General features: G+C 34.5%; 1 protein-coding gene across 1 annotated transcript in view; it reads left to right on the top strand.

Annotated features, from left to right (window-relative positions):
- The window catches only part of LOC139974340 (fibrinogen-like protein A), a 161148-nt gene that overhangs the window by 63831 nt on the left and 82651 nt on the right, over positions 1-14666 (top strand). The gene's annotated exons all lie outside the window — the stretch shown is intronic.

Below are 14666 nucleotides of genomic sequence, written 5' to 3'. Positions count from 1 at the left end.
CGGAGCGTACAAGAAAATTTCTGGTTTTGATACCCCCCAGATCACCGGAAATGGCACTTATCGGGCTTGAAAATGACCAACCAGATGTACACTTTTGCCTGATAACCAAGTATTTCCCAAAAGTTTTTTTCCATCCATAACCTTTTTGAAGATTGTCACCAGTCACACACCATGTTCGACCTCATTGCATGTCCTATGGATCATTGCTTTTGTAGGTGGTTCTACGTCACGGCCCACAATATCCGAAAGCCCCACTTTTCAAGGTTTTAAGCCCATTATTTGTTGAGAATTTGAAATATCACATTTCTCGTGAATAAAATCACTTCAACACATACCCATAATGTTGCACAAAATTCAATCTATGGACAACCAATATAGAAAAACCTCCTTCAACCCCTAACAGACAGGTCAAAATTGCACGAGTAGAGGAAAGTATGATGAAGAATGTTGGTGAGGAAATTTTCTAAAATTCAGACAGAGTTAATTTATTGGTGTACAAATATTAAAACCTCTTATAATGGCTATTATAAAACTTGGTTCAAGGAAACGAAAAATACCAGATATTTCCGATATCAGGTATATCGAAACCGAACACTACACACATAGGCGTAGGTCCCGTAGGAGGCGGGGGCTGCAGCCCCACCCCCCCCCCCCCCTTCCCCCGCAACCAAATGTTTCCCACTTTTTCGGGCACCTACTGAAAGAAAAATAAATAGCAATGAATAGCTTAAAAATGATCTCCTTGGTAATTAAAATAAAGGTCTAAGCTTGGCCGACATTACTACTGTAAAAGAGAGTTTTGACATAAATGGATCTGTATGCATTTTCTCCATCTACATAAGACATTTGGTTGTTTACATTAGCATCCGGCGGTATAATGTGCAACTTTCACGGACCGTAAGGTACACTATGCCATGCAATGTAATGACCGATGCTTGCTTATATGATATTGGCACCGGTATGTTGAACGCGCGCTTCGCGCGCGAAAAATTTGGGCTTTTTTTCGGGGAAATCATTACAGCCCCCAAATCCAATTGGGCTCCTACGCCTTTGACTACACACAAAGACAGTTTTTGAGGCTGTTCATCGTGGAACATGCATGCATTGCTCACTGATATGATGTTATATATGCTCTTTGCTTTACAAACTCGAACAGGCGTGTAGCGAGTAATTGCCAAGGGAGGGGCGAAGCCTGTAGGCAAAATATCTAAGCGAAGCGCCAACGTACATTAAAGCGTACATTAAAAAATTTTGGCCGAAAATGCCTCCCAGATCGCTGGAAATGACACTTTCCAGGCCTTGTAAGTTGCATCTAAGCATTGTATATTTTGAAATTACTAGCGATGTCATAAAGAAAATTTGCTCGGGGGGGGGGCGGTCGCCCCCTTCCCGAAATGCGTCATGTTCTTGAACTCGACTCGGTCGAGTTCAAGACCAGCCACAGTTGGTTCCATATAGCACAATTGTACAATTGTTTAAGGTGTCCATACACACACACGCGTTATGATAGACCATATATAGTATTTATATAGATACATTAGTGAGAGAGGAAAATAGAAACGTCAAAAATGGAGTTGTCGGTGTAAGGGGTAGGGTGAGGCGCACACCCCCTCCGTAATCCTTGATCTGTCACTGGCTACCCTGTGTATATAATAGGGATCAGCGCTTTAACTATGACTGTTCCTCTTTCTCTTCCCGAGGCCTTGGCTGTCTTCTACTCCCTCCTTTTCTCCTTTTTCTCTCTTTTTTCTTTTTCTTTTCCCTTCCTTCCTCTCCTCCTTTTCTTTTTCCCCCCTCCTTTTCCCTTTTTTCTTCTCTTTTTTTCTCTCCTCTTTTCCTTACCCGGGGGGCGCGCGCCCCCAACGCCCCCCTGGATACGCACCTGGTAAGCGCAGCTCATCTGGGCTACCACGCTTTTTGCACTATCGCCCAAAATTATTAACAGAGAACGCCGCTCACAATAGTAGTGACATGCATGCATGGCGATTAGCAGTCTCTGAAGTGATAAAACCGCACCAAACATTTTATCTAACTTGTCAACTGTATACCTGGACATCCCCGACATGAGTGTATATAAGAAACATTTTCTTCTTCATGGATGGTGTGGGGGGGGGGGGTGCCTTCAAGCCTAAAAGTACAGGTTTATCCTATTCTTTATTATTTTTTACACTTTTTTGTAAAACAAATTGCAGTCTTACCCGACACAGCAACATTTTCCAGCCTACAATTTATATTTTTCTGGTGATAGCTGAGTACTGTGTTAAAACAATAAATACCGTAACTAAATAGGAGCTTAAAAAATATACTGTCCTATTTTCCCCTTCAAAGTGGCTTAACCAATTTTTCTTCTTCTAATTTACCAAATTTTTTGGGAAGTGAAAATTTCTAAACGTGAGATTATAAAATAAAGAATGTTTAGATGCAACTTACAAGGCCTGGGAAGTGCCATTTCCGGCAACCTGAGAGGCATATTTTGCCAAAAAAATCTTGTACGCTACGCGCCAACTGATGGTGGCGCTCCGCTTAGATAGTGTCACGGGCACTTTCGGGCACAAAAGTTTCTGAACCCCCCCCCCCCACAAACCGAAATGGTCCCGTACGCCTATGCGTGGAGTGCATATATTCGTAAAATTAAACGAGACCATAGGTTGAAGTTTGATTGAGATTCTACTGAGACATTACACGAACGAAGGGATTACTTGGCTGAGGGGGACTATACAGAGCTGGAGGCTTCGTTTGCAAGTGACAAGAATGGAAGATATTGTCACCGACTAAATAGGAAGAACGGAAGATAACCCGACAGCATTGTTTAAATGCTGTGCGATTTTTTGTTACGTAATTGAACACAAGCTTGTTAAAGAGCAAAACAAAAGGTGACACAACACTGAGTTTTCTGAAGCACATAGTTCAAGCGCGACGGTTTTGTTAACAAAACACTCAACGTTAAACCATGCAAAGGAGAGAGAGCCGCAAAATACGTCTACACTCTCCAAATCCAAGTCACACACTGGAGCTAATCCTCAATTATACAATCTCAAGTAGTTCCATAGTGAAGTGTAATGGGGAAGTACAACCCAAAATATACCCATAGACGAAGTCAGTCAACCACAAGAAAAGATACGCAGAACTTGCAGGGGTTACTTGGTCTAGCTGCCAACAGCTTAGTATGTATAGTTGACTGACTTCGATGAAAGACAAGACTAGAAAACATCCATAGTAATGAGGTAAGGCACGCGACAGACGCGCTGGGCGGGAAATTCAATTCATTCAGACTTTAGGAAGAGAAACAGTGTAACCATGTTTACAGACTTTGCATACAGAATGCGGGCTGCTTTGCAGTGAAGGGTGAGTTGAGGAATCTAAATAGAGTATCTTAATTAAGTTACTTTTCCTTTGTTTTGGCTGAGCAATGCAACATATCTTAAAGAAATTGTTAATAATGTGCGTAACTGTAAAATAATTATAACACCATATGCATGTAAACAGAAGGCAATGATGTCAGATATTTAAGTGCAACGTTGGTGGCCTTTACTCAATGGTAATGCTAAGAGTAGGCCTAATCTGTATAAGCCTATAAGCAAGTAAAGATCAGCTTACATCCAGGAATGTATAGTCACATATTAATGATCTACTGTTTGTAAAGATGCAAAGGGAGAAGTATTTCAGTAGAGCATATACTGCCCAGGATTTTCTGAGTGCCGGGTATACTGATCGCCGTCCTGGGGAGGGGTGTAAGGGGGAGGGTGTGTTGCCATCCCCCCGATTTTTGAAGGTGCTCAGATGCCAAATGCTAGCACTTGTGTAGCTTTTTAAGCACATACACAAGAACTAGTTTTGCTAAAAATTTCCTTTTATATTTTTTTTAGTGAAATTTATTACGTACCTGGTAAAAGTTATTAGTTTGTCTCAAAGAGATTTTACAAGGGACCGATTGAGAGCCGTAAGTAATGTTTCTCGCATGCGTAACTGATGCATTATTAGTCTGTATGATTTTGGCATAGACCAGGGCCAATTTATGTTGAGCATAATGTTAGGAATATCTGGATTTTAGATGAAAATAGTGCTGGGCGGGATTCACGATTTTTAAGACTGCAGTGCTGGGCGGTAATTTTTAGTGCTGGGAGGGGCCACCCAGTGCCGCCCAGTGTGGGCACATCCCTGTACTTCCATGGTGTTTGTTCCATCTCTGTCTTGGATTCTCTTCATTCATACTTTCTCTTTGGTTTTCTTTCGACACAATCCCTAGGTAAACTAGCTGTTGATCGTGTTAAAGAGGTTCAATATTTGAGATTCAGCATTTGTTCAAAAACAAATTTACACAAAAGCCATCATTTATGCAAACATAACAGATTTAATTATGTAATTATTAAAGGACAATAGAAGAACAATGAATCACATCTGGCTATATGATGTCATATGTAAACTTGGTTAGTTATCCAGCCTTGTGTGTAAAGAAGCATTAAATCTATACCATATCTCCTAAATGAAATAAGATTTTTCTTAGATGTTTAAAGAAGTTATGCATGGCATATATCATATGAACCAAGAATGATTTTAGAGTTATTGTCTTCTTTAATAGAGTAGTAAAAACTCTAGCTAAAATGCTCTACTACTAATTGATGTTCTTAGATACCATTCATATTTAATACGAAAAACATGTTATCTTTTACCATACTTTTTCATGCGGTTAAGCATACGTCTCTATATGTTATGACAAGAAACCAAATGTTAACAGTTACTGTCGATTAATCCAGTTGTAGTAACCTATGAACAAGTAATGGTGCCATCAAAATATTAAGATCCTTTTCTGGATAATTGCTGCAAAATGCTGAACGGATAGCATTCTGATGGAAGCGTAATCAAACCTTTTGTTGAATATGTTGAAATGACGTCATCAAGTTTTGCTGCAAATTGTCCGTGGTAATGATGAATTTCTGATGTGAGCATAAGTTATCTTTTTGTTTCCAAATGTTGAAGTGGGTGACATTTGATAAATAGTTATGTTGGCGTTTGCAGCACAAAGTTAATTTCCTCACTTATTACACTTAACAAATTTCTCATTTTGCTGCAAAATGTCAATATATTTACTTGAAGATGAAATTTTTGACGGTACGTTCTAGAACGTTTCTTATTTGATGGGACTTTCTTTTTTGGATACGTCTGCTGGTACCAGGAAACCGCAAGGATTTCCCTCATTTAGCAACCAGCATTATTACGAATATTGCAGTTTAAATTTAGGACATACTCGAACTAAAATTAAAGAGAAACTTAATGTACAACTTTTCTGGTTTGCTTCTAGAATGATGGCAACGCGGACTAGGACCAAGACGACAGATACACTAAAGAACGAAAGAGACCATGATATGAACTAAACAGAAGAAGAACCAAAAATGGTGTAGTACTGGTATGAATTGAAAAAAGTTTTAATTGCTCATTTCTAGTTTATATATTGCAGGTGTTACAGGTTTTCCATCATCCACTAGCCACATGCCACCAGCCAACAGCCACCAGCCCTTTTGCCGAAAGCAAAACAGTAATAAAGTATGTGTATTTGTCAGTGGCGGAGCTAGAGGTATTGGTCAGGAAGGGCGTGAATGGTCTGTAGGGGCGCTTTCGACACTAAGCGGAGCTCCACCACTGCTTGGCGCGTAGCGCACAAAAAAAATTGAGTGAAGATGCTCACTAGATCGCCGGAAATGACCCTTTCCGGGCCTGGCTAATTTGCAGATAAACGAAGAATAAATAGGTGTCATCGGAAATTACACCAACAAAATGTGACAAATATCAATAAGTGGAGAGAGCGCAATAAAAAAGTCAATAATCTAGAATAAGTAAAAAGTGGTAAAGAGCTGAAAAGGGCGCCAGCAGTCCATTTGAGTCCGTCGGGGGGGGGGGGCATCCTCCCCCTGACTGTATGGACGCTCCGCCACTGATATTTGTAATTGATATTTGTAATTTGTATTGCAATGATGTTAATACATATATTTATGCAGATTTGTTAAAGAAATGCCTGATTGTTCTCTCTAGTTTATATTTTATAGATGTTCCAGACCACTCCAGCCACCAAATAACAAATACCACCACCTTCCACCAGCTACCTTCCCCCAGCCTTTTGCCACGAGCAAAAGAGTAATAACGTATGTGTGTTGGTATTGCAATGATTTTACTATATATTTTTTATGCCGATTTGAAGAATGTTTAAACTAAAATAAAATGCCTGATTGTTCTTTTCAGTTTATAAATTTACAGATGTTCCAGACGTCTCCAGCAACCAACTAACAAATACCACCACCAACCAAATTCCACCAGCTTCCAGCTACCGTCCCAGCCTTTTGCCACGAGCCAAAGAGTAATAACGTATGTGTGTTGGTACTGCAATGATTTTACTATATATTTTATACCGATTTGAAGAGTGTTTAAACTAATGTTCTTTTTTAGTTTATATATTTATAGATGTTCCAGACGTCTCCAGCAACCAACTAACAATACCACACCAACCACATTCCACCAGCTTCCAGCTACCGCCCAGCCTTTTGCCACGAGCCAAAGAGTAATAACGTATGTGTGTTGGTACTGCAATGATTTTACTATATATTTTATGCCGATTTGAAGAGTGTTTAAACTAATGTTCTTTTTTAGTTTATATATTTATAGATGTTCCAAACGTCTCCAGCAACCAAATAACAAAATCCACCACCAACCAAGTTCCACCAGCTACCGCCCAGCCTCTTGCCACGAGCAAAAGAGTAATAACGCATGTGTTTGTATTGCAATGAGTTTATTATATGTTTCTATTTCAATTTGCAGAGTGTTTTGAATAAAATATTGCATATTGCATTACCATTTTTGTCACCATTTTTGTTATCACCATATTTGTTATCACCATATTTGTTATGACCATTTCTTTATCACCATTTCATCAACTTTTCATCACCATTTCCATCACAGTTCCATCACTATTTCCATCACCATTTCCATCGCAATTTCCATCACCATTTTTTTATCACCATTTTTGTTACTACCATTTTTGTTATCACCAATTTTTTGGTTATTTTATAGTTTTCCAAGTTTATCACCATTTTCATCACCATTTCCATCACAGTTCCATCACTATTTCCATCACCATTTCCATCACCATTTCCATCGCAATTTCCATCACCATTTTTTTATCACCATTTTTTTTATCACCAATTTTTTGGTTATTTTATAGTTTTTCAATTTTATCACCATTTTATCACCATTTTCATCACCATTTATCATTTTACCATTTTACCATTTTATCATCATTTTATTTAATCACATTTTATCATCATTTGATCACAATTTTATCACCATTTTATCACCATTTGATCACCATTTGATCACAATTTTACCACTATTTTATCAAAATTTTATCACCAATTTATCACCATTTTATCGCCATTTTATTACCATTTCATCACCATTTCATCACCTTTTCATCACCATTTCATCACCATTTAATCACCATTTCATCAACATTTCATCACCATTTCATCACCATTTCATCACCATTTCATAACCAATTCATAACCATTTTATCACCATCCATCACCATTACCATCACCATTTCCATCACCATTTTTTATCACCAATTCATCACCATTTCATCACCATTTCTTCACTCTTTTTTTATCACCAATTCATCACCATTTCATCCTATTCGTTAGTATTGTTAGCCACATATATACATAAGTAAGTTTAACTTATCGTTAGTATTTTATGTCTCATATATACATTAGTAAGTTTAACTATTTGAAGTATTGAAAGCCACAAGTATTCATAATCAAGTTTAACTATACGTAAATGTCTAAGCCACATATATTCATAAGTAAGTTTAACTATTCGTTACTATTGTAAGCCACAGATATTCATAAGTAAGTTTAACTATTCTTTGGTATTTTAAGCCACAGATATACTTAATTAAGTTTAACTATACGTGAGTATTCTAAGCCACAAGTATTCATAAGTAAGTTTAACTATTTGTAAGTATTGTAAGCCACATATATTCTTACGTAAGTTTAACTGTTCAAGACTACTGTAAGCCACATATATTTATAAAGGAATTTAACTTTTCGTAAGTAAGGTAAACAACAGATATTCATAAGTAAGTTTAACTATTCGTTACTATTGTAAGCCACAGATATTCATAGTAAGTTTAACTATTCTTTGGTATTTTAAGCCTCAGATATACTTAATTAAGTTGAAACATTCCTCAGTATTGTAGTCACAGATATTCATCCTACCATGATACCATGCTACCTTGTTAATTTACTACCATGCTACATTGCTCCGATTCTGCCATGCTATGATACCATGTAACAAGGCAACCTTGCTATATTTCTACCATGCTACCGAGCTACCGTGCTACCATGCTACCATGCTACGGGACAATACAACAGGTATCTATATTAAGTAATTTTCACTATTCCTTAGTATTGTAAGCAACATATATTCATACGTAAGTTTAACTATTCTTAGGTATTTTAGGCCACAAATATACATAGGTAAGTTCAACTAATTGTTTAGGTATATTGTAAGCCACATATGTTTATAAGTAAGTTGAACTATTCGTAAGTATTGTAAGCCACATATATTCATAAGTAAGTTTAACCATTCTTAAGTATTATAAGCCCAATATATGCATAAGTAAGTTAAACTATTCGTAAGTATTTTAAGCCTCATATATTAATAAGTGAACTTAACTATTCGGAAGCCAAGTAAACCACAGATATTCATGAGTAAGTTTACCTATTCGTAGGTATTCTAAGCAAACTTATTCATAAGTAAATTTAACTATTCGTAAGTATTGTAAGCCACATATATTCATAAGTAAGTTTAATCATTCTTAAGTATTATAAGCCCAATATATGCATAAGTAAGTTAAACTATTCGTAAGTATTTTAAGCCTCATATATTAATAAGTGAACTTAACTATTCGGAAGCCAAGTAAACCACAGATATTCATGAGTAAGTTTACCTATTCGTAGGTATTCTAAGCAAACTTATTCATAAGTAAATTTAACTATTCGTAAGTATTGTAAGCCACATATATTCATAAGTAAGTTTAATCATTCTTAAGTATTAAAAGCCTAATATATGAATAAGTAAGTTAAACTATTCGTAAGTATTTTAAGCCTCATATATTAATAAGTGAACTTAACTATTCGGAAGTAAAGTAAACCACAGATATTCATGAATTAGTTTATCTATTCGTAGGTATTCTAAGCCAAAGATATTCATAAGTAATTTTAACTATTCGTTAGTATCGTAAGCCAAAGATATTCCTTAGTAACTTAAACCCTTCACAAGTATTGTGCGCCAATGTATGCATAAGTAAGTTAAACTATTCGTAGGTATATTGTTAGCCACAGATGTTCATAAGTAAGTTGAGCTTTTCGTAACTATTGTAAGCCACATATATTTATAAGTAAGTTTAACCATTTATACGTATAATAAGCCAAATATATGCATAAATGAGTTAAACTATTTGTAGGTATATTGTAAGCCACAGATATTCATAAGTATGTTTAACTATTCGTAGGTATTTAAAGCCATTTATATTTATAAGTGAATTTAACTATTCGTTACGAATGTGAGCCATAGATATTCATAAGTAAGTTTAACTATTCGTAGGTAACTTAAGCAACAGATATTCATAAGTTAGTTCAACTATTTCCTAAGTATTGTAAGCCACATATATGCATCAGCTAGTTTAACTATTCCTAGGTATTGTAAGCCACATATATTCATAAGTATGTTTAACTTCTCCAAAGGATTTTAAGCCACATACATTCATAAGTTAAACTATTCGTAAGAATTGTAAGCCACATATATTCATAAGTAAGTTTAGCTATTCGTAGGTATTAATTTTAAGTCATCCCCTGTATTGTAAGCGACAGATATTCATAAGTAAGTTTAACTATTCCTAAGTATTGTAAGCGAAAGATATTCATAAGTAAGTTAAACTATTCCTAAGTATTGTAAGCGACATATATTCATTAGTTAGTTTAACTATTCGTAGATATTTTAAGCCACAGATATCAATAAGTAAGTTTAACTATTCGTAGGTAACTGAAGCAACAGATATTCATAAGTTAGTTCAACTATTTCCTAAGTATTGTAAGCCACATATATGCATCAGTTAGTTTAACTATTCGTAGGTATTGTAAGCCACATATATTCATACGTATGTTTAACCTCTCCTAAGGATTTTAAGCCACATACATTCATAAGTTAAACTATTCGTAAGAATTGTAAGCCACATATATTCATAAGTAAGTTTAGCTATTCGTAGGTATTTTAAGCCACAGATATTCATAATTAAGTTTACCTCATCCTTAGTAATGTAAGCGACAGATATTCATAAGTAAGTTTAACTATTTGTAGGTATTTTCAGCCACATATATTCATATTTGAGTTTAACTATTCGTAGGTATTTTAAGGCACAGATATTCATAATTAAGTTTAAGTCATCCTCAGTATTGTAAGCGACAGATATTCATAATTAAGTTTACTCATCCTTAGTATTGTGGACACAGATATTCATAAGTAAGTTTAACTATTCCTAAGCGTTTCAAGCCACATATATTTATAAGTGATATTAACTATTTGTTACTTTTGTAAGCCATATATATTTATAAGTGGGTTTAACTATGCTTTGCTATATTGTAAGTCACCTATATTCATAATAATGTTTAACCATTCATAAGTATTGTAATCGACAGATATTCATAAATAAGTTTAACTATTCCTTTAGTATTGTAAGCGACAGCTATTCATAAGTAAGTTTAACTATTCGTTAGTATTGTAAGCCACATAAATACATTAGTAAGTTTAACTATTCGTAAGTATTGTAAGCCAAAGATATTCCTAAGTAAGTTAAACCATTCACAAGTATTTTTCGCCAAATATATGCATAAGTAAGCTCAACTATTCGTAGGTATATTGTAAGCCACAGATATTCATAAGTAAGTTGAACTATTTGTAAGTATTATAAGCCACATATATTTATAAGTAAGTTTAACTCTTCGTGATTATTTAAAACCGTATATATTTTTAAGTAAATTTAACTATTCGTTACGAATGTGAGCCACAGATATTCATAAGTAAGTTTAACTATTCGTATGTTATTTAAGCCACAGATATTCATAAGTAAGTTTAACTATTCATAAATATTGTAGGCGACAGATATTCATAAGTAAGTTCAACTATTCCTAAGCCAAATATATTCATAATTTAGTTTAACCATTCGTAGGTATTTTGTAAGCCACATATATTCGAAATTAAGTTCAACTATTCCTTAAGCATTGTAAACAACAGATATTCATAAGTAAGTTTAAATATTTGTTACTATTGTAAGCCACATATATTCATAATGTATATATTCATAAATTATTATATTCATAAAGTTTTTTGTCATTTTGTCATTTGGTCATTAGGTCAATTGGCCATTTGGTCATTTGGTCATTTGGTCATTTGGTCATTTGATCATTTGATCATTTGGTCATTTGGTCATTTGGTCATTTGGTCATTTGGTCATTTGGTCATTTTGTCATTTTGTCATTTGGTCATTTTGTCATTTTGTCATTTTGTCATTTTGTCATTTTGTCATTTGGTCATTTGGTCATTTGGTCATTTGGTCATTTGGTCATTTGGTCATTTGGTCATTTGGTCATTTGGTCATTTGGTCATTTGGTCATTTGGTCATTTGGTCATTTGGTCATTTGGTCATTTGGTCATTAGGTCATTTGGTCATTTGGTCATTTGGTCATTTGGTCATTTGGTCATTTGGTCATTTGGTCATTGGGTCATTGGGTCATTGGGTCATTGGGTCATTGGGTCATTGTGTCATTTGGTCATTTGGTCATTTGGTCATTTGGTCATTTGGTCATTTGGTCATTTGGTCATTTGGTCATTTGGTCATTTGGTCATTTGGTCATTTGGTCATTGGGTCATTGGGTCATTGGGTCATTTGGTCATTGGGTCATTGGGTCATTGGGTCATTGGGTCATTGGGTCATTTGGTCATTTGGTCATTAGGTCATTTGGTCATTTTTTTCATTTGGTCTTTTTGTCATTTTGTCATTTGGTCATTTGGTCATTTGGTCATTTTGTCATTTGGTCATTTGGTCATTTGGTCATTTGGTCATTTGGTCATTTGGTCATTTGGTCATTTGGTCATTTGGTCATTTGGTCATTTGGTCATTTGGTCATTTGGTCATTTGGTCATTGGGTCATTGGGTCATTGGGTCATTGGGTCATTGGGTCATTGGGTCATTGGGTCATTGGGTCATTGGGTCATTGGGTCATTGGGTCATTGGGTCATTTGGTCATTTGGTCATTAGGTCATTTGGTCATTTTTTTCATTTGGTCTTTTTGTCATTTTGTCATTTTGTCATTTTGTCATTTGGTCATTTGGTCATTTGGTCATTTGGTCATTTGGTCATTTGGTCATTTGGTCATTTGGTCATTTGGTCATTTGGTCATTTGGTCATTTGGTCATTTGGTCATTTGGTCATTTGGTCATTTGGTCATTTGGTCATTTGGTCATTTGGTCATTTGGTCATTTGGTCATTTGGTCATTGGGTCATTGGGTCATTGGGTCATTTGGTCATTTGGTCATTTGGTCATTTTTTTCATCTGGTCATTTGGTCATTTGGTCATTTGGTCATTTGGTCATTTGATCATTGGGTCATTGGGTCATTGGGTCATTGGGTCATTTGGTCATTTGGTCATTAGGTCATTTGGTCATTTTTTTCATTTGGTCTTTTTGTCATTTTGTCATTTGGTCATTTGGTCATTTGGTCATTTGGTCATTTGGTCATTTGGTCATTTGGTCATTTGGTCATTTGGTCATTTGGTCATTTGGTCATTTGGTCATTTGGTCATTTGGTCATTTGGTCATTTGGTCATTTGGTCATTTGGTCATTTGGTCATTTAGTCATTTTTTTCATCTGGTCATTTGGTCATTTGGTCATTTGGTCATTTGGTCATTTGATCATTGGGTCATTGGGTCATTGGGTCATTGGGTCATTTGGTCATTTGGTCATTAGGTCATTTGGTCATTTTTTTCATTTGGTCTTTTTGTCATTTTGTCATTTGGTCATTTGGTCATTTTGTCATTTGGTCATTTGGTCATTTGGTCATTTGGTCATTTGGTCATTTGGTCATTTGGTCATTTGGTCATTTGGTCATTTGGTCATTGGGTCATTGGGTCATTTGGTCATTTGGTCATTTAGTCATTTTTTTCATTTGGTCATTTGGTCATTTGGTCATTTGGTCATTTTGTCATTTTATCATTTTGTCATTTTGTCATTTTATAATTATACCTTTCTTGTAAGCCTCAGATATCCATATATTAGTTTAACTATATTTTTATTTAACTATAATTTAGTTTAACTATAATTTAGTTAAACTATTCATTAGTATTGTAAGCCACAAAAATTCATAAGTAAGTTTAACTATTTGTAAGTGTTGTAAGCCACAGATATTCATAATTTAGTTAAATTACTTATAAGTATTGTAAGCCAAAGATATTCATAAGTAAGTTTAACTATTCGTTACTATTTAAGCCACAGATATTTCTAAGTAAGTTTAACTATTCTTTACTATTGTAAGCCACAGATATTGATAATAAGGTTTAATTACTTTCAAGTATTATAAGCTAAAGATATTTATAAGTAAGTTTATCTATTTGTTACTATTGTAAGCCACATATATTTATAAGCAAGTTTACTATTCCTAGGTATTTTAAGCCACGGATATTCATAATTAAGTTAAATTACTTATAAGTATTGTAAGCCAAAGATTTTCGTACTCAAGTTGAACTATTTGTTAGTGTTGTAAGCCACAGATATTCATGAATTAGTTTAACTATTCGTTACTATTGCAAGTCACAGATATTAATAAGTAAGTTTAACTATTCATAGGTATCTTTAGCAACATATATTAATAATTAATTTTAATCGCTCGTAATGTAAGTAATGTAAGCCAGAGGTATACATAAGTAAGTTTAACAAGCCTTAATTATTGTAAGCCACAGATATTCATAAGTAAGTTTAATTATTCGTAAGGAAAGTAAGCCACAGAAATACATTAGTGTGTTGAACTATTTGTAAGGATTGTAAGCCACGATATTTATCATTTAGTTTAGCTATTCGTTACTATTGTAAGCCACATATATTCATAAGTAAGCTTAACTAATCGTTGGTGATTTAAGCCACAGATATACGTAAGTTAGTTTAATTACTAATAAGTATTGTAAGGCAAAGATATTCATAAGTAAGTTTAACTATTTGTTAGTGTTGTGAGCCACAGATATTCATAATTAAGTGAAATTACTTATAAGTATTGAAAGCCAAATATATTCATAAGTAAGTTAACGTATTTATTAGTATTGTAAGCCACAGATATTCATAATTTAATTTATCTATTCGTTACTATTTAAGCCAAAGCTATTCATAAGTAAGTTTAATTACTTTCAAGTATTGTAAGCCACAGATATTATTCAGTAAGTTTAACTATTCGGTACTATTGTAAGCCACATACATTCATTACTAAGCTTAATTACTTTCAAGTATTGTAAGCGACAGATATTCATAAGTAAGTTTAAATATTCCTAAGTCTTTCAAGCCACATATATTTATA

The sequence above is a fragment of the Apostichopus japonicus genome, chromosome 9 (assembly GCF_037975245.1).
Source record: "Apostichopus japonicus isolate 1M-3 chromosome 9, ASM3797524v1, whole genome shotgun sequence".
NCBI lineage: Eukaryota > Metazoa > Echinodermata > Holothuroidea > Aspidochirotida > Stichopodidae > Apostichopus > Apostichopus japonicus.
This window is presented reverse-complemented; position numbering and strand designations above follow the sequence as displayed.